The 27734-nt window shown below is 33.9% G+C and overlaps 1 protein-coding gene across 7 annotated transcripts in view; it reads right to left on the bottom strand.

Annotated features, from left to right (window-relative positions):
* TBC1D5 (TBC1 domain family member 5) overlaps positions 1-27734 on the bottom strand; it is a 288758-nt gene that overhangs the window by 231955 nt on the left and 29069 nt on the right. For 6 of the 7 annotated variants that reach the window (XM_015618197.2, XM_015618202.2, XM_015618201.2 and 3 more), the window contains one exon: positions 13897-14051. The exons of the other annotated variant lie outside the window; for it this stretch is intronic. The gene's annotated coding sequence lies outside the window, so the exon portion shown is untranslated. The remainder of the gene's footprint in view (positions 1-13896; positions 14052-27734) is intronic. 7 annotated transcript variants of the gene reach the window in all.

Raw genomic sequence — 27734 nt, forward strand, 5'->3', positions numbered from 1 at the left:
GTAGCATCTCTTGTACGGAACTTTTTAAGTACTTGTTACCCTCACTGAGCTCTCTGCAGTGCAGAGCAGCAATCTGACTATACCCCATAGGTACAAGCACTGTGATAACCCTTGCACAAACTAATATAGCTACATTTGAGAAACACAGTTTTCATTGACCAGAAATAAAGTCCAATCCAACAATTTGCATCCTATAAAGAAATTTTTGACTATCAATTTTGCTCAATTTTCTCTGTCAGTTACATTTATAAGCCTCGGGTTAGAGATTTGAGGATAATGGCATTAAAAAAAGGCTAAATAACCTTTGGTTTTGCTGGTATTAGCATAGTCAAATGCTCAACAAACCACTATATTCATTTACCTAGTGAAGACTGACTTTGGAACAAGCTGAGAAATGTGGTCAAAACCTTTGGTTTTGAAAGGTCATGGAAGTTTTTTCTATGGAAATAAGCTCGCATATATGCTCACAAATTATGGGACCAATCTACAAAACATTTTGCGCATATACACATACGTATATATCTATAAAATGAAATTACGTTTCCAAGGCATATCAGCTGTGTGAGTGCCTATCAAGATTCAAGAATATCAGGTTAAAAGGCACCAAGCTACCTTGATTATATCCAGTATATTAATGAAGAGCTATAATCCCATCTATTTACTACCTCTTTGTGAAACTGTGTACCACAAAGCACCAATTACAGAAAGAAGTACCACTACTTATCATGCTTCATCAAGACTCGGCTTTTGGTCATTGAAATTGGGGTATATTAGGTTAGCAAGTGGATATGTGAAAGCTGTGCATTTAATGCATGACTTCTTTGCCAGGGAATCAAAGAAATTCACTTGTATAAAAGATAAGAGAACCTGCTTGGATAAGGTTTGCATGTTTTCAGCTCTTAAAGTGTTGTAGCATCTTCTGATCAGGTGTTTGAAGCACTCTTGGATATACAAATAAAAAGGAGACCTGAACAAAATGTTTACCCCTCAACCACAGTAGTTTAAAACACCTGCTGAAGGTATTAAGATCAGTAGAGGAAAAATCACTCCCTTTAAAGACTGTCTTTATTGCTTTGTGTGTTCTCCCCTTGGTCACCTGAACTTCTAGACTTGCAACAAATACCAACATATTTGGTCTTCTGATTCTCAGACACCTAACCTTGCTTATGCACCTTTGTACATCATTCTCTTTGAGGAGCACATCTCTTCCTGCTGTGGACACTAAAATTGCTATAAGCATCACAATTTCTCTGGTAACTCAATCCTTCATCACAGCCCAGTCAGACTGGAGTTTTTCTGCCTTCATCAGCAAACCAGAATCCCACTAAAATGCAGGCCTACTCACGCAGGCAATGGATGAAAACATAGAGTAGGAGATCCTACTTCGTCAAAAATCAGAAGAGAAACATATTACAATCACGCCTTATCTAGAAAGACGGGGAGCAGGTCTGTAGCTTAAAATGTTAAGCCCTTTCAGTTGTGAAGGGCAGGAGAAGGATCATGAACTTGATGCTGCTAGAAAGTTATACAGACTATGTGTGATGTCATTTTCATACAGGAAAGATGACCTGCACTGAGCACACTACAGTCGGATAGCTGATGGATGAACTACTTACCACTGTCAGATTTTTTGCTTTCCTAAATTCCATTTTCCAAAATTAATTAATTGAAAGCATTAATTAATGCTTCTAATATACTATGTATCTCTAGCCTTAACTCACTTGATAAGTTTGTTTTCTACCTGCTGTATTTCTGAAGCACATCAAGAAAGAAGTAATAAAACCTTTGAATGCATACAGGAATGATCTCACCCTGTGACAGCTTTTAAGGAAAGAAGGATGAAATGGCCATCTCACCCATAAAGCCAAGATAAAATGGAGCACTGTGGTGATCTTGATCACAACACCATGAAGAAAATACCACTGTTTTGTTCAAAACCTCTGAAACATTTATCAATATATAATCACATACTGTGAGAGAATACATGCATACAAGTTACTGACTAGCAGCAGTTGGAAAGACAAACATAAACACATGTAATCAGGTACATCATCATATTTTTTAAGAGATACTGTCAAGAGCCTTATTGACTGACATGCCTTTCATAGGCCCCCACAATACAGTAGGAATATTTTTTCTCTTTTATTTCCTGTACCACTATCATATTAGGAGACTATTTCCTTTTTTGCGTTCTGTCCCATCTTGATAAATACTCTATGTGGTAAGGGGGTAAGTCAGCTCATCCCCTTGAGGAGCAAAGTTAAGTCTGTTTATATTAAGAGACTGCCTTGGTATGCTGCAGATCCCCAAAAAGCATATAGAAAGCTAGCATCTTTACAATGATTTACTGAAAGCAGCAGCTCATTTTAATAAAACCATCCCAAAACATAAAATTGATTGAACCAACTGCTGTGCAGGGCATACACAACAGCTGATCAAAATCATTCAAGATTTTTATTCCTAGAATATCTTCAGAGCTTGTAGAGTTTTTCCTACTTTATTATTTCAGTTCTGATACACAACTCACTTAGGCAAGCAGAAAAATTAAGGCTGACTGATAGTCTGATATTTTTAACCAAAAATTTGGATAAACTCAAAATAATCTCCTGTGTGAAAAATCAAAATGAAAGCCAAATATACTTGATAATCACCAGCAGTTTTCATAATGCAAAGACTAACTATTATCTTCCCAATTACCCCTCTTCAAGTGATATAACGTCATTATTAATTGTATCCCAAGGAAGTCCACAACAGCCCATAAAGGTTACTCCAAAGGACACATTTCTTCCATTTCAAAATGTTTTAAATGATAGATTTATAATACCATTGCAACACATACACACACACACACACACACATATATAAACTGTGCTTTAAAAAGGCAGGAAAAGATGAAAACTTCTTCCAAACTCCAAAGACACCACTGCTAACTTTACTTTCCTTGCACAAAATATCACCTAGAAGAGTTTATCTATTTTGTTGAGCATAACAAAAAGTTCACCTTTTCAGAGTGTGCTACACAAAGCTTCGCTTGCCTTTTATATAGTAAAGTAATTTTATGGTATTGTGTCACAATGAAGGACAAAGATAAGCCAACTGTTTAGATTCCTCTCCTTTATGTTGTGGCTTTGATCACTAACAATGCTGCATGAACAGCCAACAGAAGGCTGACATTTCATAAAATATGCAGTGATAAAAACTAATACTGTAGCATCTGGGAGCGATATATAAAATGCAGAAATACACCTAATAACTGTGATCTTAAATTACAAGTTACTAAAAGCTAAATAAGAAGCATACCTAAAAGAAAGATTAAGTCAGGATTTTTGTGCTTCTGCTCCTAAAAACAAATTAGAAAAAAAAAAAAAAATCCAAGATATGCTATTATTCTTAACAATTCCTCTGGTTCCCTTGTATCTTAAAAGCAGCCTTGTAGAAGAATGCTTTTTTGCCGTATCATTAGGTATCAGCAGAAGCCAAACACATTATAAGCCTTCTTCGTGCTATATTAATGCTCTAATGCTTTGTGAAGTCCCCTTTATTGTCTTTTTAAAAATATCAATCACACAAAATACACATAAAACCTGATGACTGATTCTTCACTGTTATGTAAAAAACTGAAGCTCTGTGATGACAAAAATAAGTACAAATCCTTCCAATAAGCTGCATAAATTAAGCAAATCTCAAAGTAGAAATTACACTATTTTAATTTATTTACCTTAAGAACATTAAGAATCTACAAGACAGGCCACATAAAATGGAGGATTACATCCTAGAAAGCAGTGAATCCCTAAAGAACTTACAAGTCACTGTAAATAACCAAATGCTTTTTTTGCTCTTACTATGTTGCTGTAGCTAAGAAGCTAAAAACAATCCCTGTGTGCATTACAGGGAAATATATGGTAGTACTAAGGACCTGAAATTATCTGCACATATGGCATCACTGGATTGCTATAACTAGGCCTGGTATCTTTAATTCAAAAGGAAGTTGAAATTAAAAGGGCCAAAAAAGGAGTTACAAGAATTACAATCAGGAAATCCTTCTTTTTATTGTGTGTGTGAGTCAGATAAGAGATCAGTATATTTAGTTTATTTATAATAAGATTAGAGGTGACTTGATTGAGTTCCACAGCTTAGAAAATGTGGAGAACATGTAATAGCCAATAACTATCTAATCAAGCATAGAAAAGGATAGTAAGACAGAATTACTGAAAAACATCAGACAAATTTAGTCTAGAGATACCACGTCTTAATTATTACATCAGGTTAGGCAGGGCATAATGCATTTTTTGTATATTAAATATTAATATTGTATATTACATATCAAGGTAAAAGTGAAGTAATGATTTGTATTTTATAAAAAAATATTAATTCTTTATCTTGATTTATACCAAAGATGGAATGGCTAAAAAAAAATTATCTCTCCTGCATGGAAACCAGTTTAATATTAAGGAAACTGCAATACTCAGTTAACTTTAAAAGATAGCTTTATATAACATCTCTGTTCTCATTTATGATTCCATGGGTCAGACTTTAATGCAATTACTCAATATAAAAATGACTTTATCTCATGTAACATAAAAATAACTTTAGGAAAGGGTGCAAGTATATTATCTATCTTTACAAAAAATACACTATCAAGAAACAAAGAGTAACCTATGTAATGCAACAGATTAAGTAGCTACTGGTAATCCACAGGTGTATATAACATTAACATGAAGCTGAAACAACTGCTCCAAATAATTTGAATATAAAACAACATTTGCTTATGGCACTATAAAATGGGTAGGACTTCCTCAGCATAGTTATGAGATCTAGTAAAATACAAGGTTTAAAGATCTAATTGTACCAAGGAGTATATAATGAATTCAGCTTTTTAGTATTGGGCCCTCATTTAATAGCAGGGGAAAAGGAATCATGTATCAGATGAAAAAAGAATGCAAGAGAAAATCCACATTTGGTGCCCAAAGAACTGTGAAGCATATTTTTGGTCTGAAAACATACTGAAATTACAGTTTAAGTACGTGGGAGGCAATTGTCCTTGTGGTTATAATTAGTGTCCAAATTTAGGGACTTCAGTGCTTAATGCATACCCACCCACCTGTTATTCTTACCATGTTTTTTTATGTCACTTAATGGAGATGAATACTCCTTTCCCACCTCATATTTACATCAAGGCTATTTAATTTCTTTAGGCTGCTATAATAGGTTAAACGGCAGTCTCAACATCACTCTTCATCTCCCACTGGACAACGAATGGCATTATAAGACTGAGAATAGATGAAGGCATATTTACATTCATAATGTTCTTGACTATAAAATTTATGTAAATTATGATTTCATATTTGCAAATACTATAATTTTCAGTTTCAATGAATACTTTACTACTCTTTCATCATTAACTTTCTATGTACATTACAAGGAGAGAAAAACTAATGAAAATAAAGAAACCAAGTGCTGTGATCAGAGAGGTACAGGTCTTCTGTAGAAGTTAAAAAATGTTTTGCTTCTTAACTGATCTTACCCCTGAATAGATAGGGGGCTGGACTACACCTCACTGCTCATTTGGAGTGTGTAAAACTTACAGAGGATTTAAAGAAAGTAACAAGAAAACCAGATTTTCTACTGATGGCTTGTATTTTAACCCCACCAAAATATAACTGCATTGCTGAGGAAATTTTTTTTCCCCCCCATCTGTATAAATAGCACTTTTTCTATTCATTGACAAAATACCATGGAAACACTAAGTTAATTACAGAACTGCATGTAAGGTTTGGGAACATGTTTACAGATGTTACACAAGAATGAAAAACTACAAAATATCAAATTTCATTAACTAAGCTATTGCTCCACCAAATGGATAGAATGATTTTTAAATATCCTTAGAGTGGAAAAAGAACTCTTCAGTTAAGAAGAACATTCATCTCTCATGCCTCTTGTGAGACATAGACACACACAAACACAAAAAAATTGTGCATTTCTACACATAAACCATCATGATTTTTCCGTGATGATCAGCTATTTCTTTTAACTTTATAACATACAGCTCTGACTCTATGCTTGCAGAATGAAAATCTTGCAAATTAAATTCGACCAAATATTCTAACATATTTTTAAATTAGGAACTTTTTTGTGTGTGTTTTGGTAAGAGCTTAGTGTGACATTTTCAGACTGACATGCAAACATACGTAATGAAACAGGTCCCAAACTACCACAGTCTCAGATACATGTTATTTTTAAGGAGATGATTCCTTGATACCTGAGAAGCACTATGAGAATGAAAAACGTCACACATCCTAAGAAAGTAAAATTTGGCACATGAGTCAGATCATTTCTACGTATAATGAAATTGCTGGCTATATATGTTGTTTTTCAACTTACTCAACATGTAATCATTATAAGACTCAACTTGAAATGCATGGACTGCATACATATTCAAAGAGATACATTTTAAAAATCAGTGAATTTTCTGGTATCTCTTAGCTTTGTGCCTTGTAATAAAAATGAACCCAAAAGAACTTCAAGATTCTGTCCCAGTTTGACAAGTGGAGGAAGTATGGACTCAGACAATGGCCCAAGCCATCAGTCTCTTAATCTTTAGTGATTAAATATCACTTCTCTTTTCCCAGTTACTTGAACCAATTTATTTTCCTGTGTTAAGTACTACGTTTCCTAAGCTTCTCCTGAATGGCAATAGGGAAGTCAGTATCACTGCTACACCAGAACAAATTATGGCTACCAAACAAGAAACCCTTCCTCTTAGCATCCTACAAATACTGTGAAAAAGGAAAGTTATTTTGTGGGACTTTTAACTGCAAAACCTTGAGGGATGTTAAGAAGACCTCAGATTCAGAGCTTGTTTGTACAGGAAACAGAGAAAACAATCTGATACCACTCCCTAGTACTTGCCACAGAGAAAATACTGAAACCTCAATATTAATTAAAAAACTGAAAATAGGCACAAAAAACAAGACGCTGGAAGCATCGCCTTAAATGGCTGCATTGCCTTAAATGCAGCTTTTAGTACAATTCTTCAAAGAAGCTTGCGTATGAAATCTTTTGTGTCTCAAGTTCCTGCATTGCCCACTAATGATATATTCAAGAAAGGAATTACGTCTGAAAAGGAGACTCAGAAAAATTTTAAAAATTGCATCAGCCAAATTTTCTTTTCAAACCATCTTGGACCATAAGGCATAAGACCCCTGTGTAGAGTAAACATGTCATGAATGAGGAACTGTTGTTTTTACATAAAATAGTCCATCCTTTAAATGATGTTTATTACAGTATCTTTTATAATAAGGAAAACATTTTGTATGTGAATATTTTAATATTTGAATGTGTCCTTGCTAAAAACTAAACATTAAAATAAAACAAAACCATGATTGTTTCCCCCTAAAATGCTACAAAACCATGCAGGTTTCATAACTATAGTTTTCATGTACAGAAGTAACTACAATTCCATTCAACATTTACATTTCATTCATAAAAATGCATTTAATAAATGAAATTATCTAGATATACAATTAGTCACTCACTATTCCTCTAGCTGGTCACTATGCACCTACAGCAGATTCACACTATAAAATATTCCCAATGGGAGCATTAAATAATGATTAGATGTAACTAGATACTGATTCACAACTTAAATGCTTTTCCATTTTCTTTGCTTTTGTCAAAACTTACTTTTTACACAGCAAATGTTTTTTAAAATTTTGATGCCAAAATCCAGCTGAAGGTATTGGATGACTTTTCTGTTATAAAAACCAAACCAAACCAAAAATCCCCAACCCCAAAACATTCTACTAAATTCCTATTATTTTCAAGCAGCTATATTCATCCTGAGAAAAATACTCCATTACTTCCCATAAGTTAAATACTTTCCAAAGTCTGAGTCTACAAGACCAAAAAGAAACTAAGTGCAATCTGTGCTTTCAAGAGTAATGTGTAATTAAGGTCTTCTAATCATTTCCTCAGGAAGAAATACTGTTGCTTCTGGATTTTAAATTAATTAAAATCACTTTCCTGTCAGATGGTATGAGTGTCTCCAAGCAAGACTGTCTTGATCTACTTCTTGTTGGTACATTCTATGGGAAGAATACATTCACTTAAAAAGAAAAGCATTTTCTTCCTTTTCTATCCCTTAATCCCCTCTGCCAAATGACAGAGAATAATGATTTTTTTCCTCAGATCCAGCTTGGGTACCACTATAAAGTACACTTCTGGATTTTAAAATAATCTCGATTAATATGCCAAAACAAGTTTAGAATATTTATAATATAGAGAAATTTTTGCACCTAATCCACAATTCCCTTGCAAAAGATGATAAATATTGCAAGTTTCAAGATACAGGTAACCTTTTCTAAAATTATAAGGCATGCATGCTGCTTTTGAGAAATTATAAAAAAACATTCAACCACTTCTTGTAAATCTAGCTGAACCATTCATACAAGAATCAACTCTTACTACATCCTTTTGAAAAAAGAGCTTAGAGGATCAGACACATAATATTGAGAAAACTACTGCAAAAGTTGGTGGCAAGATTTTAATTCTTTAAGGATTACAAATCTGTAGAAATTATGTTGCGAAGAAAGTGCTCAATATGAATTTATGTAATGTACATCACACAATGAAAGCTTGAACAAAACCCTAGGAAGCTGGTCAGAAAGTTCTGAGTTTCATATAATTTCCACATTAATTTATTTGAATATGACAAAGTGCTGATAATATACAATAACTTCTGCCCACCGTGGCTTCTATCACCTGAAAGAAATGAAAAAGGTCTATAATGACTATATGTGTTTATTGAATAAATAGCACGAAGCAATGTGTGGAAGGTCTTAAATTACTAGGCAGTTGGTCATCACCGTCACTTTAATTTGGCTTTATTCATCTGCTTTCCATCAAATTACAAATGCTGGCCAGTCACAACAACTGAGAAATGCTGCTGCTTGCATTGCAGATCAGTCCCTAGTACAGGACATGGCTGGCATCTACACTGGTACCTGTCAATATTCAGTACATGTTTAGACATTTAAATCCATATAACTTAAGAGCACAATGCACTAAAATTCTGTGAACTTCCTCTAGAATTTGTCCTGGAAGCAAAGCATTCTCTAAGTCTCACAGAATTTCTTCAGGAAGAGCAGAGGCAAAGACAAGAGAGTCAAAGATAGCCATGAAATAGCATCCCTTCCCTTCAAGGGAAATTACAGCCAATACTTTAGAATTTTTTTGTTGTTGTTCTTAAAACTACTGGAACATTATCATAGCTCTAAACACATCAGAGACAACTGTCTATGATTGCCACATCTATGGTAGGAGGATCACTTCAAATACACCAAAACATCATTACAATCATGTTTTTTTTAACTATATACATTGCTGGCAACCCAACTGTTTCTCCCCTCCAACATTTTCTTCTTGCAGATATGCTTAAGGCTGCCACTTTTAATCCTTTAAGAACAGTTTTAACAAATCCTTTTTAACAAATTCTAATCAGCATTTCTGATCATCTAAGGTAGCACTTATCTCTTACTGAAAACAAAACCAACCCAAACCACAAATTAAAGTCTTTTGACCAGGTTCTATCAATACAACTTGTAACCACTGCAATGCCTCTGAAAAAGTTTGAAAGTCAACAAAATAAAGAGGAAACATTATATAATGAAACTATGTAAGAGACATACATAATACTAATCAGGTAAAATAAAGGCAAGAGGCTGCTCTCCTCAAGAAGAATCACAGACTGGTTTGGGTTGGAAAGGACCTTTAAAGAACACCCAGTTCAGCCTCTTGTCATGGGCAGAGAGGTGGACATCTACTAGATTAGGTTGCTCAAAGTCCTATCCAACCTGGCCCTGAACACTTCCAAGGATGAGACACCTGCATTTCTCTGGGCAACCCATTTCCACATCTTAACACTCTGTAAAGAATATCTTGCTTAGCTTCCATCTAAATGTACCATCCTTTGTATTTAGAGGCCCAAATTCCTAGAGGCCCTGGTATAAAGTCTCTCTCTACTTTTTGTTGTAGAGCCCACTTTAAAGTACAGCAAGGCAGAAGTTACTTCTTCCTTTATATTAGCAAGGGTGGTTTCATGGTGAAAATTAAGATGAACTACAAAGTGAGCACGAAGTACAATGAAAAAGCTCTGCCAGAGTCAGCTGGGCTCTGTCCATGGCCAGCTCAAGCTTCAGAGTCATGTTGCCCCAAAAGGAGGCTCAGGAGGGAAATGGGTCAATGCGCCAGGGGCAAGGGAGATGCAGTGCACAGAAACCACTGCCAGAGGAAACTTGAACTAACAAGGACATGAAGCAGTACCAAATTTCTCAGATACATAAAGTACCTCTAACATGGTACAAAGAGGAGAAACAAGAAGGATGTTTGAAGAGTATGGGCTAGTAACACACAGTACCATTAGTCCAGGAAAATCAGACAGCTACTGAAAATAAATCTGTGGTAATTACTAGTCCTGCCTCGATATTATGTACCCTCAAGGGGAACTGATATAACCTGATTTTAGTGCTTTGCAAAATAACTCTCAATCCTGGGCCTGTTCTACTGTTTGAAACTGCATGTCCTGCAAGTTTTGCTACATTTGAGAAAAAAGTCCTTATTTTAGACACATCTTTCTCAAAGCCATCTCTGCAATACAGCCATAAATTAAATACAAGCGAATGGACCACCAGCCCTGCAGGAACAGCAACAACAGAAACACTGCAATGAATTAGCTTGTTTGAATTGCTGTTGGATTTTAAAAATACTTATATGTTCTGCTCATACAGATGTGTCATGACCTCTGTGAGCTGCATAACAGTGTAACAAATGGGTAATTCACTTGCTCCACAAAACACAGATTATTGTACTATTTAAGAAAAGATGCCATCTGTAATATAGTTGCAAATCACCAGTGTTTTTTAGACTGATACAGAAGTTTACTTAAATTTAAATTAACTGACAAATTATAACATGCTAGCTATTCTAGAGCCTGTAAGACAATACATAAAATCACTTAAAGATTTCTTCTTAGAAAGCCCTGTATTTCAAATTATAAACAAATTATAAATTCCTGAAGTATTTAATTACCTGAGATATTTCATCTGGAAAAAACCCAACATTCAGTTTTCTTGATGCTTCATAACCCACTTTGTAAAACAAAGACTTTAGAACCAGGCTGCAAGCCAACAATTATCAACTCTTATATGGGATTTAACTACTCCCAAAGTCAAAGGAACTATGTTTAAAGCTATATAGTATTTCAGTTTCTTTATAAATCACTTCAGTAGTGAATTTGTTTGACCGGTTTCAGTATTTGTCAACAAAAAAAAATATGAAACACAAGAAACAAAGAAGTATTAAGTGAAACCAATCTCAGAAAACACTGGAAAAATTTCAAGCCACGGGAAATACAGGAAAATAAGTAGCTAGCATTTAAAAATATTTTGTCTTCAGAGAGATTATCTGTCTTAAATATAGGTTTAACAAATTAGAAATAATAAGGAAAGCACACTAAATGAGCATTATCTTCTTCCCACCAAAGAATTCTTAATATGATTTAATTTGTAGTCAGAACAATCTACAGTATACCAGTCCTGAGACAACTGTGCCAAGCTTACTATGAAGCAGGCACATAGATATATAATTTTAATAAGATTATGCACATCTGAAATACTAGGGTTCCTCAAATATGTCAATTGCATATTTAGGTTGCTCAAGGTCCTATCCAACCTTTTCTAAATTAGAAATATGCATTGTTTCCTTTAATGAAACTTCTATTTTCTTGTTTTCCTATGAAGAGCTTAAGAGGGAAAACAGCCATGGATAGAAGAGATTCACTGTTTGCTAGATGGAGGATGGGGTAAGAAAAACAAATGCATTTTGGCAGTCTATTTTACTCACAAAAAAAAATAAATTCATTTTTCTTTCTTCCCTTCCCATTCTTCCTCATTATGCAACAAGAAGCACCAGATCTGCTCACTATATGCATACTACCTTACTGCATGGCTAAGATAATTAAGAGATGAAATGGAAGGTAAGAGCAGCAGCCACAGCTTCAGGCTGCATCTTAAAGATCAAGACTTGCCTGTAGTCTGGTCAACCACAGAAAAAGCACAATACCTCTTTAACAAAAGAAAGATACCTGGCAGGTTACATGGAAACCTCTGCTGCCTGAACCTTTCTTCACTAGCCTGAATGCTGCCTCCAACATTTGGAGTGATAGACAAGGGAAGCTCATGCTACTGAACTTGGCTCACCTTGAAGGCACTATGAGGGAGAAGCTGAGTGTCAAAAACTTAAAGAAAGATCTCCCAGGTTTGTTCATGAGTATATAAAGCTTGTCTTACATTAAATGTAAATGAGTTAACCAGAATATTCAAAAGCTTCTAAGGCAATTTTTCAAAAACAATTTCAACTAGTTTTTGAAAGACATGTATTCTCTAGCAATAGGAAAGACAGCTATTTTAATTAGTTTTTCTAAGCAACAAAATAAAAAGACATTCCTAGAATTATGCAGATCAGAAAAATGAGTTCATTATAATTACTTACTATAGCATTATTGTGTAATTTTTTAATTTCATAAAGTTGGATGCAATGGAAAATGATATAACCTATAAGAAGCAGTCTAAAGACTTGCAAATGGTGAAATCATATAATCACACATGTATATACAAAAAAACTAAGCCACCAAAAGCACCAGTCTTCTCAACTCTATTTGACAGTTCCAAAATCCAGGCACACATCCAGAAGAACTTTCTGCCCCACGTCTGGTCAGTAAAGAAATTGAGGTTAACCTTTAATTTTTAATGTCACCTGCAGCCAGTGACTGCTTTTTCTAATGCAAGTGACAGATAAACAGCAAAACACTCCCAAGATGATACACAAAGCACCACATACCATAAGTGCATTTTTATTTTTATACCAACTCAATTTCTCAAATGGATAACCAATGTTCCTACTAATTTACATTAAGAATTGAGTGAGGCATGAAAATTGTTCTGATGCATAGGCTCTATTTCTTTAATGTGCTGCATAGTGTTCTGTACTTTATTGCAACACTGGAAAAATCTAACTATACTTAAAAGGTACAGAAACTACATATACAAGCTCATATACATCTTAAAAAATCACTTCAGAAAGGAGTTTTAAATTATCCAGAGAATAGGAAGAAAAAATAACGAATTAAAGGCACTGATGAAGTCAGTAAAAGCAAAAAAAAACCAAAGTACCTATTAAAATGAGTTTGCTGACCTGTAACTACTTGAACTAGTGTGTTTCTATAGACCAATACTAGAACTTTAAATCCACAATGCTTGGATTTCCAATTTAGAATTCCTTTATACAATACAATACTATCACCTTAACATTTGCAAGGTAATTCCAAACTAAACAGAGGGAATATGGCAAATTGAGGTAATATAGTCTAGCTATTTAAGGCCAAATTGGCAAGTCTTTAACAGTAAACACTGTATCATTACTAAACACTGCCATGTTGTTAATGTTAAGGAGAGGTTTAAATTAGAGAGTGAATTGCCCCTTCAGGTCGGGACTTAGGGCATATTATGGGAGAAAGCAAAGAAAAGATCCTACTGACATGGTCTATGTTTCACCAGTTCTATGGGAAGCAGACTACAGCACAGTTATCAATCAGTTTTAAAACCAAATACTACAGTCACTATTTTCACTTGTCTTTTAAAATTTAATGCAGCAAACTGGGGAGAAAAGAACATATGTTTGTAAATTAAGATTTCTTTTGAAAAGGAAATGGCATGAAAATAGATTTTGGACAACTGCAGGAGATACATCACAAACATTTTTATAAATGTTAAATGTGTAACTATGACATTAATGAAAATGAGGCAAACTCAGTTTGATTAAAAAAAAATACAAACAACTCACATAGTGGGAGGTGCTCAAACACAAAGGAGACAGTTGTCTTCAGAAGGATACTCTCCACGTATTCAACAGGCAAATAGTGTTGGGATATTCCCCAGCCACCAGGAGCAATGAGGAAGCTGGAGTGGCAGTTATGGTACCAGACTTCTGGAACTGACCTTCAGATGGAAAATAAATACACTAAATGAAAAAAATCCTAAAAATAGTTTTAGTTTTTTATTTCATCTAACAGAATTTAAGTTGAGGATGCAAGACATAACGCACTGCATTTTTTTTGAATATTTCAATATAACAAAAAGTGACAGAAATTAGCTTAAGTATTTTCAAGTTAAAGAAGCGTTGTATTTCACATAATCATGTATGAGGAGAGATAGAAACATCATGTAAAGTAGGTCCATGTGGTTTAATTTATTTATTTCCAAGATGACATTAATGGCAGATGGACAACTCCAAAAACTTGAGCATTACGGAGACTTATTCAGTATTCAAACTAAAATTTTTAATCACATGTGATTCTTGGCCCTTTCTCAGCATTACTTTCAATTTATTTTCCTGTCAATGAACTTCTTAAAAACATGTATCTTACAATTTTACATAATTTGTTATTTCAGATCTATTTTCTATAAAGTTGTTCAATCATTATTGGTAAGAGCACAAGAAGTTGTATAGGGTTCAATCGCACACTACAGCTGGCTACATACAACACTAAAAATGTTGAAGGTTATGATTCTAAGAAAATGTAACATATGAAACATCAGCAACTGATCAGCCATCTATCTTTTATTAACTCTCCTTTAACTGTTCAAATCACAAAAAATAACAAAAAATTCAAACAAACCCTGTTCAAAATATGTTTATGCAGAATTTTTCAGCTATTGCGAGATGATTAAAGTCTATTAATGAGATAGGATAAAATGGTATTTTATAATAATTCTTCCTGTTACATATATGCAAAGCTAATAGTGTTGAATTGGAAACACCATCTTCTCTTATACACACTTTCCTGTTCCTATAGTGTTTGCAACAGAAAATGTAAGAACACAACTACCTAGACATATTTTCTAAAAAGTCCTAAGTGACACTGATTTTGCAGGTAAATACCCCAATAGTTCCTCAAATCTGACCACTGTTGTCAGATTACAGTGCAATCTGACACTGTAATATTACAGTGTTGTAATATTTAGAAATATAAAACAAAAAGCATACCCACTCGTAAAAAAAATAAAAATTGGGATTTCTTTTTTAAGAAATTAAATTAAAGGTAATTGTCTTCCCTTGAGTATATAAAACAGTTCCAATTGAATACTGGGTTTAGGGTTTTTTTTGTAATTTGGATTAGCATTCTAATTACAACATACTAGCACATAAATGTATTTTTATTCTAGAGCATACTTTGAGTTATTAAGCCTGGCATTAGATTTTGTAACAAGATGTAATATATCTAATTCAAGAGGGCTTAGAGTATTCCTGTATTACTTATTAATATGTTAAGTGAATGTTTGGACAATTGATTTCAACAAGGTTTTGTGACTAAAACATGTGACAAAATACAATTTTCAAATTACATAGTCCATTTGTCATAACTACTGTTCTTTCTAATTTCTATAGGTGTTAACAAATTAAACAAAAAAAGTCACACTGACTAAATAAAGAACAGTAGCCATTTCAGAATTTAAAAGAAATCATCAGCATTAGCAAATGTATCCATTTAGCCACTAGCAAAGCATCCTCTGCTGTTCTGCATTCTCATTGCCTTCCTTTGCTTTTTATACCCTCCTTCCTGAATATCCACACAAACTCTGTGTATGTATATTTGCAGAGGACTTATTACAGTGAGACCAGTCTTTTACTGAAGCAACAATGAATGATAACAAATGCATTGCTCAAGGTATCACAAGCCAACTCAGCCACAGGTGGACCCAGTCAGTGACTGGTTGGTTGAATAAAATCAACATATTTAAGACACTAATCCTGTAAATTCACACCGAAACAACAGAAACATCCCCAGCTAATGGCTTAAATAATGTTCATGTAGCAAAATAAATAGAAAATATTACTTTATGAAAGTTCTGAAAACAGAGGTTATGACAATGTATTTCACATCAGTTGAGCACAAAGATTTTTGTGAGATTCATACAGTTTTGACAGTTTTTTCAACAAGTTAGACTGCAAAATGGTCTCTATGCCTGCACTGATGTTTTCTGAGTTTCAAACAAATCGGATTGACTGGGGAGAATGGGAAAAGTATGATCCATTTGAGCATTTGGCCTGGCTGACATAAAACAAATGGACTTAATGTGAACATGAAGAAAATTATCTCAGAAAATGAAAAAAGATGAAGATGTTAATAAGTTACCAGAGTAACCTATGAAACAGAATAGGGTATTATATTAAGATTTTTATTACCATGACAAAAGATATAAAGATTATTTTTCTAGAAAAGTAAGAAAAAGTAACTTTACCACATGAGCTAACTCTTAGTAAGCATAAATAGAATCTGTCTGTAATTTAGCATTGATGGCATCCTCATGTAGACAGCTCACTTTGAAGGATACCTACTAGACATTCCTGGAACCTACATGAGTACAGCATAAATCAATACCATGGCAAATGCAGACCATCTGTCTTGATATTCTTGAACATCATTTACAGAAAACGGTCTTCAGTTTATGATGATAGGTATTTCCTTACTTGCACAAATGCCTCCACTCCCACATACGATGGAGGAAAGAAGGATGGTCCAATGTTCAGTATCATATGCTAGTTGAAGGTTCCTAACAACTAGAATTACTCCAGTTTAAAGGAATAGGTATCAGGAAGAAAATGCAGGTTATCTGCCTTAAACCTATAAATGGAAGTGTTTAGGGAAGCTACTTTTTCAAGGTAACAGGTACAATAGCATACACCTTCCAAAGTATTTATGTTTCCCACAGTCCACTAGTCACATAATTATGTTCTGCTTGGAAAACTGAGAACATGAAAACATCCCAATTCTTTGCCACCTGTTCTCAGTAAGCCTTACTTCACTCTCCTTTCAAAACTAAGGGGCAGGGGGAGGAAAAGAGGATGGAAACAAAGAAAAGAAACAAGTCTAATTTTACTATTGTCTGTTCATCCTTCCCAAATATTGTTTCCATTAAAACAAAATAAAAATTACAGGACTAAGAATATATGTACTAAACAAAACAAATTACTTTGATATTTCACTATTTTAGTAAATACATTTGATTAATTTCTCATCAAGATTCAATGGTATTTAGAAAATTTATGCTGAAGGATTCAAACCTGAATGCTTTTCACACAGTCTCTCTTTAAGTATGTAAATTTTAAATCAGACTTTAATTTCAAATAGCCATGTGCTACTTTTTTGATGCCTTTCCATCATAATAAAGAAAACCCAAAAATATTAACATTGACATCAAGATGTAAGGAAAGTATTTTAAAACCAATTCCTTTAAAAACAGAATATATTACATGTTTAAGGTATGGAATTTGGTTACTGAAGAAAGTCCACCTCTGCATTGCTTCTCAGGTATACATGAACACAAAAGAGCATCTTAAGATGCCAGAAGCCAAGCAAGACACTCACTTTTACAGGTCTATTAAATCCGTGAATGCAGGAGCTGCTGCATTTCACAGTCTATTATTTATATGACAGAATGAAGATCTGAAAACATGAAATATAGCCTTAAATTATTCACTTATTCTTTTCACAAAAGGAGAAACCGTCAATCTAACACTAAAAGACTTCAAGCATATTTCTAAAGGTTTCATGAAAATTGCCTTATTTATCAAAACTTTATTCCCTCCGTTTGTTCATTAAATACTGTAGCTTTGCATTAAGGTCAAGCAGTGTCAACCAATTACTGTTGTTGGAAAAGTCCTACTTCCTTAATACTCAAAGAAACCACGGTATATAGTGAATTATTTTAATAGGCAAACTGAACACTGTTTATCCAAAGTACATTTCAACCATAAAAATATACTTTAAGGGTTCCTATCAACAATCAATTATACTACTATTTATTATCATAGCAGCATTAAGCATGATCCTTTGTCTGCTTAAATGCCAGCCTTAAAAAATATACATCTATTTTAGCATATTCAGCAACATTCTGTTCTGAGCTCATAATAAAGGAAAGTAACAAAAATTAAGTGACCTATAAAGCAAACTGAAAGGTAAAAGATAAAACATTGAATTTTAAAGAGACAGCAGCAATTGGTATAAATATACTGGCTTCTGTTCTCATTCTTTAGTGGTGGGCAAGAGGGCTCAGCTTATATGACAGACATGAAAAAAAATCCACCTTGCTTTAACTGCTCCTAATTTTGTAGTTTTATTTTAGGGTGAAATTCTCCATCTTGTGATATACAAGAAGAGGAAGTAGTCATACACAAATATATTGAATACCAAGAAAAGGCTACTCATAGGTCATCCTACCCAATACCAAAGTCACAGTCGTTCAGGATAAAAGAATTTATTTAACATATTTTGATGTAACAAGCCAAGATAGAGTCTCCCTTGTCCTACCTCAATCTTTTACCTGACCCATTTTAATGGCCTGCAGTTCAAAAGGCTACAATGATGATTTTACTATGTAATCACCTCTAATTTTACATTTCAGAGAAACAAAATTTTGTATCTCATTTCCTTTTGGAATTGACCTGTTTATTGCCATTCCACCCGGTATATAAGCTGTGAGAAAGGAATACAATATTCTTATGGTAACCTTTGAAATCTTACTGCTGTGAGCCTAACTGAGCCTTTCTGAAGTTACAAAACACGCAAAAGCAAAGAAAATTTCTTTTACACATCCTGTCAGCTTGTCTCACTGGAAAAAAAGTTTCCATCCATGTCCCACATCAGTGATCAATGAGACCTACAGTGATACAAGACACACATGCCATTGCTACAAACAAGGAGAGGAAATACAGTAACAAAAGGAAATGGAAAAACAAAGAAACAAACAAACAAACAACAACATGAAAAGTCATGCTGAAAATTATGGAGAAAAACATAACAAAGTAGCATCTATTGTCTCATTATTTCTAAAAGATCAGAATAGTGGAAATCAAAAAAAGTAGAAAAGAAAAATAACCAATCAACCAAACTTAGAACAAGTCCTCTCCAGTCTTCCCCCAGGGTGCCTAAGTCCCACTTTCAAATTACATTCTACCAATGAAACCTGAAAATATTCTAGAACCCAGTGTTGCACAAACAAATTTGAAGAAGAAAATAAAAGAAGCTAGAGAAAAAAATACTGATTCTTTCAAATTCATCTGAGTGACTTCACTGCTAACTGGGTTTCTGGATGGGAGATAACAGTAGATATGACACAAACTTTAGATTAGAGAGATTTTGTAGATCTTCTACATTGTTGATGCAGAAATGTTGATGCATATAACAAAATACTGTCCAGACATAATCATTAGAAGCTGGACGCAAAAACTATTGAAATTAGAGAGCAATTGTTCTAAAATAGATATTTTAAGTGCTCTCTAAAACCATATACGTATATTACAAATGTTACTCAGAGACATTTGTTCCATCTGGTTATATCTGGCATTTTTAGAACAATCCTAGTGACTCCTGGTAAATATTTTTAAAACCAGCAGATAATAGAATGCTGGTAGAAACTAGCAGCACCTCAAAGGAAAGATTTCGGAATACTTTTTAAAAATAGAAGACATGGTCGGAAATCAATAAAGACAAATAAGTGGTACATTTAGGAAAGGTTCATAGATATGAACACAAAATGGACCAGCAGTAAACCATTACACAGGGTATCAATGAATAGAAAAGATTACAAATCAAGAGAGTAAATTTTGTTGGATCTTTGAAAAACACATCTCACTGAAATACACTGGAAAGCACATTATGCATGTGGTTGGGTGTGTGCACAAGTGGCAGCACATGCAGCAGCATCTGCATTGAACAACTAAAATTACTTTTTTCCATACTTTCTGTACTTCATACAGTTTTGGACATCAGAATTCTTAGAAAGATGCAGGCAAACTATGGGAACTCAGTGGGAGCATGATTTTAAGGAGTGCTGGGGTCACTAACTGAAGTTTCTCAGGAAAAGCTTGATCAATGTACTTGATCCTACTGCAGCACAGATTGAAAAGAATGTTACTTTGTCACTTTCCAGCAATACAGTTCTTCAATGCCAGTCCATCTACCACAGCCAACTACAAGAAACTGAAGAAAAAGAAGTGTCTCTGCACATCTTCAACGGCATAAATTCTCTCTTATTTATCTGTGACCTTCAGATTTCCATATTCAAACCCATCACTTCCCTTGCTAGCAGACAGGAGGACAGGAGACTATTGCTCCATATAGCTGTTTGTAAATCTCTTGTTATGCCAATATTAGACTGAGAATATCTGTGGGTAACTTCTCCTGTTTCATCATTCTTTTGCTAAAATTATGTAGAGTTTAATGTAAAAGGAGTTTCAGTGAGTATTTTTATTATTGCTTTATACATGTGTTCTTGAAAGGAGGATGAACAGCTTCATACATGAAAACCTAACACACAAATAGTAGAAAGAAATTATATCCTGAACTGTACAGCATGAAAACAAAGTATTTTTACAAGACCGCCTTTCTTTGTCCTGGCTTCTTCAGCCACTTCATGGATAGCTCTTAATAATTCCTTAACTGTTGTCCTGTAATAGCAATCAAAAAATGTTTGAAAAATGAAAGTGACATGCTAATCCACAGCTCTCCCATGAATGAGAGAACAATCTTCAGCTTTAAGGGACATGCCATTTGAGTATAATGGATCAGAAGAAATAGATCTTCTGTATGGATGAATGACAACAGGGAGAATAAACTCTGCTTTTCTAGATCCACCAGCTCTACCGGATAACACCAGCCAGCAGTGGGAGATATGGAGGTGGGTTGTAAGATAAGGAACAGGCTAGAGGCAAGAGCTGTTATAATTATAGCGGGGAACACAGAATTTGTTAAAGGAAGTCTACTGTATAATTACATTTGAAAATTTAGCAAGATGCCCAGAGGCTGGCTTGCAGCTGTCAGGAACTAGTAACGCTGGAGTTCTGCTCAGGAGAAAACCACTACTGCACAGAAGCACACCTCCACCTCCCAGTAGCTGAGCTGACTTTCATAAGGCTAAGGAATGACTTCAGCTAAAAGTAGTAAGATTACACAATACATGACATTATACCTATTCTCAGTAAAAAGTGCTCGGAGACTGGGCATTATTTTAAAGGCAATTAAATGGTTTTGATACTACATTAAATATATTTTTTGAATGAGCGTTAATGACAGTACTTTTAAAAATTGCATCTTTAATAACAATTAAATTCTGATGGTTTTTAATGATATTAATTCATAACCAAACTAACCTCATCTCTTTGCATATAAAGTCATAGTTTTCTCCTTGGCCTATTTGGACCAATAAAATGAAAACAAATGAGTGAAATGCAGACGAGATGCAAGAATAAAAATAAATCTGTATACTTGTTTCTTCCTTGGATTTAGAGCTGAAGAGATGTTGCTGCTGAGAATAAAGTAGTAAACTACTAACACACAAAGCGGTAATCTGCAGAAAAAGTACCAAGTATGAAATATGATTAATCCATTCTTGAAAAAAAATTAAAAAATAGGATTTAACAATTTAAAAATGGCTTATTTTATACAAAGTTATTGATTCTACTTTAAAAAGTATATTCTGCTAATTCACATATTAGCAAATGAAGTGCTGTCCATGATGGAAAACATCACCAACTGTATTAGTGGTGTTTATGTATAATAGATCTGGATTTAAAAATTGACCAAGAATCATACTACAAAATAAATTTGACCATATAAAATTATGTTGTCATAATAACACCACACAAGAAAATAAAAAAGCTCTGGAAAACAGAGTCCACAAGCCTACAGCACAAGTTTAAACCAAAACTTACGGTAGAATTATTTCTAAATGCTGTTAACAACTGCTTCTTTTATTTGAGATCTAGGCCTCTGTAAGAAATTTAAGCATATTTGTCTAATTGGCATTATGGACTGTAAAGAGAGAAAACTGATGTCATTTCAGCTTTATTGAACTGCTACTGCTTCTAAATTGAAGAAAGTGCATACATCCTCTAATCATGTCTAAGTGTTGAATTCAGAAGTGTAGAGAGCTCATCAACTAGTCCACATTTGCTCCATTAGCCTAAAGATATCTTAGTTTGATGCCCCATTATTAAAATATTATTTATTTATATTATTGATATAAATACTTCATATGTCTTTGCTACAGGAAGGTAGAAATATTATCTAAGTATAGGCTTTGCTCACTTAGAAAAGTGTTCTCAAGATAAGACTGAACAAAAAGTTCCTTTCTGTGCATCAAGTCTGCCTTTTGCTCAGTGTAACAGGACTGCAGCAGGACTACAATTTGCTATCTACATTTTGTTTAAAGAAAGGGGAGGAAAACAGACAAGAAACCAGTTATTTTACACAAATTTCTCCCGTTTGTTTTTTTTTTTTCTCCCACTTTTCATGTTACAAAGATGGACCTCTGACAGATAATAATTTCAATAAAAGAGAGATTCCTAATGAATACAGAGCTTTAGTTTTGTTTGACTTTTACAGAAAACTAATCTTTATAATTTAACACATTCCTTTGCTTAAATTTTAAAATTAAAATACAGTCACTTGAAAAATTCAAGTCTTTGAAAGGCATATAGATTAAACCTAAGTATTGGGGTTTTGTTCATGAGAAATTAAAACTCATTTTGAAAGAAATTTCAGGAGTACAATACTGATTTCACACAGTGACCCACTTTTTATTTCAATTTTTTTTTTTCCAGGATGGTCTAATTACAAATATTCTGAGGCTTGGTCAATTCTGGTTGCACAGATATTGCAAATATAAAAGAAAAATATCAGGCTTCATATTGATTTCTTCTACCTCAAGCATAAGTTTCCTGTGTTGACTTTTGTCATATTCATCTATACTACATTATATAACACAGCTTTAAGGATTGCAATGATGCGTTCAGGAATGTACAGAGAAAAACCCTTTCATCTAAAATATTACCGTAAAAGAACAAAAGCATTTTCATGCAGTTACCTTTATGTATCAACAATTCCACAGTAAAATATAAGAAAACAAACTATACTACATTGCTGATTGTTGCATGCTCTTGTTGTTAATCTGGACTAAAGAAAAACCTTTAAACTTCTGAATATGGATTTTGAAAGAAAAAGAACATCTTAAATGGAATTCTGTAGGTTCTAGTATGTAAGCACAAAAATCCATAAATCTAGGGGGCACTTTTATCTTTTTTTAACAGGAAAAAAGCACCCAAACATAAAAAGAAAACTTAAAAATGAAAAGTCAGTGTGATCTTCTTTGCTGATACATAATACAAAATGAACACAGCTCAAACTTGTAGAAAACACACATTTTTCAATATATAAACCTTTTCAGCACAAAACTTTGTATGGAAATAAAATTTTCCAATACAATTGAAAAGTGCTAGTTTCCCAGTCTGGCTGTCCTTTCACTGTAGCTCTACTTCTGCAACAGGAGGTTCCCATCATCACAAGCGTGGTGTGAATTCCAGATGGTTGTAACTCACAGGGGTGTACAATGCTACACCTTCAATCAAAGGCACCTTGCTGCATCTGTGATAAAACGTTTTATTTTACTCTTCTATCTGTACATACATGTAAGAGATTATCCTGTCCTGTAGATTAAAACTCTTCCAAGAAAGACTATTGTCCAGTTTTATGTTTTAGCTAAAGAGATGTGATTTCTGTTGATCCTATCACTATATGTATCCATAACATATGATAATTTGTGTTTTCAGCCCTTCTTATTTGCACTTACCTATGTATCTGTCCACTGAAATAGGCAGTCTTCAAAAAAAGTTGCAGTGTAACTTTACTAGAGTTTGAACATATATGACCATTTGTATGAGATTCAGGCTATCCATCCATACAAAAGTAGACTTTTACCATAATGTTACATAAAATGGGAATAAAATAGCCTACTCTTTCTAAAGTTGCTTTCAAGTGTTTTAAACAGTTTGCTTCTATTCTTTTACTAAAAAAAAAGGGATGTCAAAGAGCATACAAAATTTTCTAAATTAAGGAAAGAAAAACTAGAATGCACATTATATGTAAGTGGTAATAGGCAGAGACAACTTCACTAGGCTGTGACATATGACATCTGGTAGACTATTATCATAATAAATGGGAAAAGTAGGTGAGATTCTGTCAACGGCAAGGTAAGAAGAAATGCATCTTCATCAGAATGACAAACATATCTGCCTTTAGCAAACATAGGTCAAAACAAAATCCAGGTATCTATGAATTAAATATTTTCACTTTATTTAACCCCTTTTTTTTTGATTTTTACAATTTAATTGACGAACATCTACATTTATCCAAGATACATATTTATGTAATTTAATTTCATTTTAGTGAGGATAAATTAAACTTACTAATGGCTAAAATATCACAAGAAACAGTCTATTACTTTTTCACACTTTTATAAATAATTTTACCTACGCCAAATAGTAATTTAATGATTGTCAAACCACAGTGTAAATACACTGCAACTTCTCTTGGTACAACTATGCAAGCATCACATAGATGTTGAAATAGCTTCATCTCTGCAGCTGACCAACTGAATGGCAACACCACTGATCTGGGGGTCATACTAGGTATTTGATAGCACGTGTGACCTACAAAAAAACTCTCATATAAGAGAAAGAAGAGGGAAATAGTGACTTTCTGAAAGTAGGTCATGTTCCCACAAACCATGTTTCTTATGGTTTATTTTTCTCCATGCTTTATTCTTCAATTCCATTTAATCAGATGAGAATAAATGAAAAGAACCATCATAAAATTTTTATTCCATGGAGACTGAAAACTCTTATTGGGTGTTTTTTAAAAAAAACTTATAATATTGTCTTTTTATTTGTGACTAAAAGCAAGACCTAATTTATACTTGGTCCTTTAAAAACTAGGATATATGCCTCCAAAGTAAAATTTCCCAGGTTAAAACAATTTTCTCCACATAAAAATGTAACAGAGGTTTGAAAGTCACCAAGTGAACAGTCATGTCACAAAGCAATGATGGGATTTTCCATTATGGATGGAAGAATCTGGGAAAGTAAATGGAAGAGGGTTTTTCTGGTTTCTTTTCACTTGTTCTTGATATGAAAAAACCTCGAAAAAGCAAATTCCCAAAAGGTACTGAAATATAAAATATTAGAAGAAAGATGGTGGAAGAAAAGGGAGAATATTATTACTGCATTCCTAGATATCCATTTCCTTGATATTGTGTTAGTTTTGGGATCTTTCCAATATCATGCTGGAAAAGACAGTCTGAATGATGGTATTTACTCTTCAACCACTCTCTAGAAATTAATGAGTGATTTGGTCATATATTTTCAGACTCCAGTACAAGCTGATGGCATTAAGATACCAAAGAGATTGATTTGGCAACTATGTCTCTATCTCGTGTGTACTCTCACTTCGTAACTATTGTCTCTTGTAACACATAACTGAGGATGCTTGAAGCATTAGGAAAGAAATCACAAAAATGTTGCAATTTCTGTACACTCTAATAAATGCATGACAGTTTAATGCTTATTTAAGGCTGTCTGAGAGGAGATAGATATCCCATTTTGACCTGGTCACTGCCTTCCTCCAGAAGATAGGCTTCTGCTGTGAAGGAACTTGTGTGCAACCTCTTCTGTTCACTGACAAAGAGCTTGAAAACACAAACCTGTCTAATCTTCTTCAAGCATAAAAGATGGAGCATGAAGAAAGCTGGAGTAACGCAGCTAATATGTCCAAAGGAATATATGTTAGGGAAGTGGAGATTTCCTTTTACACCGGTTGAATGGCTACCCATTTTGTGGGGTTGTAATTCTGTTCTCAGAGCAATTTAATTGTTTTTAAATCAAATACTGGAAGCATCTGGATTATTAAATAAATAACTTCTGTTTTTTCTTCAACACAAATTCAAATGAATGCATAGAGACTTGCATAGGAACTTAATGGAGATGGGGACATCTAACACTGCATGAAGATGGAGTGGGGATGTCAGTAAACTAGGGCTCATATTCCACTTTTGAAGCTAGACTCTGACACCCATTCTCCAAAAAGCTGGGCAAGTCAGTCTGCTAGAAGTGGAGAGAATGGCACTTTGTACATTGGAAGTTCTACTTTGCTTTCAGTTGTGTAGCACAGTTGTAATAGGAAAATTAGATTACAAAGGGACTTAACACATTGCTCTACCTATTTACAAGACTGAACTTGGCTAAGTGCTTATGGCTCTTCAACTCAGCAATGAAACAAGAAAAAAGCGAATAAACAAAATTCTGCAACACTGGTAGTTGGCTTATTACAATTTCTGTTCATAATTCTGTGATTTTAAACTTTGTTCATGCCCAAAACTGAAATAAGAAGAGTATCTACTGAATATTATCATCAACATACACAGCTGCCTAACATTTCATAACTTAGTTATGCTCTAAGTTATAACTTAGAGCCTCCTCATAACTAGGTAGGGACTATTTCACAAATCATGTCTTAACTGAAAAACTGCATCAATTTGCTACCCTAATCTGACCATCTTTAGTAACAGAACTGGTATTCAAAACAGCAGCTATACTGAGCTCAAGAAGATTTTATAATAACTATAATTAAATACAGCAGAATTTGGGAAATCGAGAAATAAGAAAAGTCACAATCACTAACTGTTAGAGATACAAGAGAAACTAAAGTAAGATATAGAGTGTGTAATGTGATATGGTGCATTTCAATATATTTATGCATTCTTTTTGACTTTACAATCCAAATATCAAAACAGGTATCTCAGACTTCATCCACAGAATTTATCCAGAATCATTAACACATTACTATTTGATAAATAAAAATATAACCCAATCATTTATGCTAGAAAGCATCAAAGCATCAATGAAAGCTCATCTACTTTTAGCCAAAAAAAACAACTCCACAAATAAAAAACCAGGACATGCTATTTGCCTTATTTGTTGATTCCTTAGTGTAAGCTTACAATTGGAAAGGTAAACTTGAAGAAGCTGGAAATTCAATCACAGTAATATAAATGACCAGTTAATAGCCAAAAAAAAAAATAGATCTAGTGCAAATTTTACTCTGTGGCATAAAGTTGTTGACAATACATTTCTCAATAAAGAAAAATTGAATTATAGCCTTAGGGTGGTTTAATTTGGTACAAATTTTGAATAATGTTATATACATTTCCAAAGCAGATGCTAAGAGACTCTACAAGGACACTCAGCTCAATCAGAAGCCAGATTAAAGTTCCATCTGGAATGAAACAGTTCCACAGCTCTATTACAATTAGCAGAGTCACCAATGTCAGACTCAAAAGTTGGGCAATGTGAAACTCTTTTGCTTCAAAATACAGCTACTAGTCCAGAAAACAAACAAGTGCTCCACACATCTTTAAAACAGACTTTTAAAGTAGTCACAAACTTCTATTTTTGTAGTCAGGATGAAAACTCTTATTATTATGGTAATATGAATCACAAAGACAACCCAGACACAATGATTTTCCATCACCTCTTCCATTGCATGAATCTAGCATTAGAAGTCACAAGTGCTCAACTAGCTGCAATACTCAAAATATCAGCAGGCTGAGAATAGCACAGAGTCTATTTGCACAAAATAAAATTCAAGACTGATTTCAAATTGCCCTGGTCTTTGTATTCCCAATTCACAGAGTTCTTGTTATGAAATAAAGCGTTTTCCCAACATGGCATGCTGAAGAACTGCAGCTTGAAGTGACACATCTTTAGATAAAATAAGAACAGAATTACCT

The sequence above is a fragment of the Parus major genome, chromosome 2 (assembly GCF_001522545.3).
Source record: "Parus major isolate Abel chromosome 2, Parus_major1.1, whole genome shotgun sequence".
Taxonomy (NCBI): Eukaryota; Metazoa; Chordata; class Aves; order Passeriformes; family Paridae; genus Parus; species Parus major.